Source organism: Chlorocebus sabaeus, chromosome 21, assembly GCF_047675955.1.
Source record: "Chlorocebus sabaeus isolate Y175 chromosome 21, mChlSab1.0.hap1, whole genome shotgun sequence".
Taxonomy (NCBI): domain Eukaryota; kingdom Metazoa; phylum Chordata; class Mammalia; order Primates; family Cercopithecidae; genus Chlorocebus; species Chlorocebus sabaeus.
Window position 1 is genome coordinate 27,993,619 of NC_132924.1, and position 3,193 is coordinate 27,996,811.

General features: G+C 48.5%; 1 pseudogene; it reads right to left on the reverse strand.

Annotated features, from left to right (window-relative positions):
• Nucleotides 1–927: 927 nt before the first annotated feature.
• Nucleotides 928–1,667, reverse strand: LOC103226241 (uncharacterized; annotated as a pseudogene).
• Between the last annotated feature and the right edge of the window lie 1,526 nt (nt 1,668–3,193).

Genomic DNA, 3,193 nt, shown 5'->3' on the forward strand with positions numbered 1-3,193 from the left:
ACTGTGGCAAGAAAGCAAACAGTTTTATTGGTCTACGGATCTTGAGAAATGTTGATTAAGTCAGATCTGGAATCCCCCCATAGTCGTTTTACAAGTTGCTTTATCCCAGAGACCCCCCAGGCCTCTCCGTATTACCACAATCTCCCAGGAAAAACGAGGAGTGAGTTACACTGTATTTAGGATAGGAAACAAAAATATATACTTTTATGGTCCTGGGAAAAGGTGAGTCCGACCATTCATTTGAGGAGGCTTCTGTATTCCCCAGGACTATATTAGAGGAAAACTCGTAGAAGCCTTTCCACAACTGATAACCTCTCAGTCTCCAGAGAGCAAAGAATAGAAAATACCTTGAGTTGTGGAAGTCACTGTGTGAAAACAAATTTAGAATAAATGAGACTGATCAGAGATTAGTGTTTGAACTAACAAACTATGGGTTTACTTGGCAAGTTAAGGGTAGAAACATGAATGCAATGGGCAATGTTGAAACTGTAGACCCTAGAACAAACTGCTTTAAATTGTATTTATGTCTTGAGAGAACCCATTTGCTATGAAATAACTAATTACACTCCAGTCTGTTCATTGAAGGAAGCCCCAAAAGACTCCCTTCCAAAAAGCAGTCTGGTTTCATTTCATCCTTCCAGAAAGCCAATGGTTACATTTATTTTTAAATGTAGCCTTCGATTTCAAAATGTCATATTCCAGATTTGTCTTCCTTCAGTTGATACAAACTACCAGGCAGGAACTATTTAATTCAGAAGTTTATTTGCAAGACCCCAGGAGGAGAGAGGTAGTAACTTCAGAGAAGGGAAGGTTAGGAAAATATTGATTAGCCATCTATGTGCCAGGCAGCATGTTCAGGGCCTCACAACCTTCGAGAAGCTATTATCACCTCATTTTAGACAGGAGACTGAAACTCAGAGATGATCATTAATTTGCCGTGGCTACTCAGCTTTGATTGGAAAAGGCAGGGACGGACTGACAACTAAGTTCATGCCCTTTCCAGGGTATCATGTTACCTTTCAAAATTGAGGACCCTAGAATCTTCCAGTTGATCACTCTCTCCATGCCCCCCAGCCTCTTTCTGCCTGCAGACCCAGATTTAACTGGATCCCAGAGACGATCACTACCTCCCTTATTCTTCACCATGTCTATGGAAGGAACCCCCCACCTCCTCCCTGGGGCAAGATGCATGGGAAACTGAGTCTGCGCCACCCATGGGGCAAGGCTGTCATGCTTGGACAGAGAGGCCAGGCATTCCAGACAACACCCCACCCCCACCCCCTCCACAAGGAGAGCCTGCGGGGTAGGGTGAGGAGGTGCTAGGGAGTTTCCAGTTTCAGGAGCTGGTTGCCCTAAGATGGAGAAAGACAGGTCACAGCGGTGCTCCAGTGCAGATTTGAACAATTTGTTGCAACCACAGGAAACTTCCGAAATGTCTTTCCCAGCAGCTCTGGCTCCGCCAGGAGCAGGAGCATGTTTGTGTGGCTGCAGGGCACCGGCAGCAGCGCTCTGTGCTCTCCCGGCTCCCTGTGGCAACAGGAGCGAAAACTTCGGGGGGTCAGGCATAGAAACCACAGCAATGAAATCTGACTTCAAAAACACAGATGCCGCGATGTCCACTTCCACAACACACAATGTCTGGACGGATCACCAACAAGATTCCTGCCACCTGAGGTGGAGGCAGGGCGGGAGGCGTGCCTCTGGCCTTGTGGCTTGTGGGGAAAGACCTGTCTCACTTGCCCCCGCCCCCTCCCTCACTCTGGCTGCTCATGCCTGCATTGTTGCAGAACTCTCAAGTGAGTGTTCTCTAACCACCCCAGTGGCCTCATTCCCAAACACTCCTCCCATCCCTTTAACCCCAGCTCTAAAAATTGTTTGTGCTTTCTCTTAGCCTAGAGCAGTGCTTGAAGGAGGATAGAAATTTCCTGGGGGTCCTGTTAAAATGCAGGTTGTGATTCAGCAGGCCTGGGGTGAGCCCGGGCTTCTATGTGTCTAACAAGCTTTCAAGTCCAAGGATGCCGTTGGTCCCAGGACACATTTTGAATGGCAAAGGATAGTACATATGTCCCAGATTCCTAAGGCTGGTGTTGAAAACTCTGGGCCCTTCCCCCTAGACTACCTTTCTTAACTCCTTGATCTCCTCCTCACCCCTGCAATGCTCCAGGCAGAGTCACCTGCCAGCCCACAGGCACACCTGCACCCCAACTCGCCCACCGTGGGGGTTCTGTGCCCACCATTTCCCTCAGCAGCAAAGCTAGCTCCCAGCTCTGCTGTTCAAATCTTACCTCCTGCAAGTCCTAGCCTTCCCCTAAAGACCATTGTCTTCCTTACAGGAAGAGCTGCATTCCAGAGCCGTGGCATACAAAGAGAACAATCTCTGCTTTCTCAGGAAGTGTCAAACCCAGGCATTGTTTGGGAGAGACAGATCTGGGCCACCTCCCTAGAGTGGTGGAGGAAGCCCTGAGAGCTGCCTTGGCTGGGACCACAGCTCTCCGATGGGAAGCCCTGCTGCATGGTGGCCCTTTCGGAAGGGCATTCACTAGTCTGGTATGCTCAACAGTCTGGACACCAGGGTCCCTCGTGCAGTGCAGTGAATACCTGAGTCTGAGAGAATCTGGCTGATACAGATAGAATTTCCTTTTCCTGCTTCACCTTGGTGAGGCCAAATACCAGCTAATGAAAAGTGGATTATGTATTCTTTTTCTTTTTGAGATAGGGTGTCACTGTGTCACCCAGGCTGGAGGTGCAGTGGTGCCATCTCGTCTCACTGCAACCTCCGCCTCCCGGGTTCAAGCAATTCTCATGCCTCAGCCTCCCGACCTAGCTCGGATTATGGGTGCACATCACCACACCCGGCTAATTTTTGTATTTTCGGTAGAGACGGGGTTTCGCCATATTGGCCAGACTGGTCTTGAACACCTGGCCTCAAATGATCTGCCCACCTCGGTCTCCCAAAGTGTGGGAATTACAGGCATGAGTCATTGCACCTGGGCCTGTACTTTCTATAAAAATATTTTATGCCATCTGATATTTAACTGGGAAATGACTGCAGAACTCTCAGCCATCCTTTGTTTTAAATATTCAAAAGCACCTATCTGACACAGCCCCCTAAGAAAGGCTATCTGGGGCACTCTTTAGTTTTTCTGTTTTATTCCTAATGGTGAAACTCCAGCCAAGATTTTCTGGTTGTGGA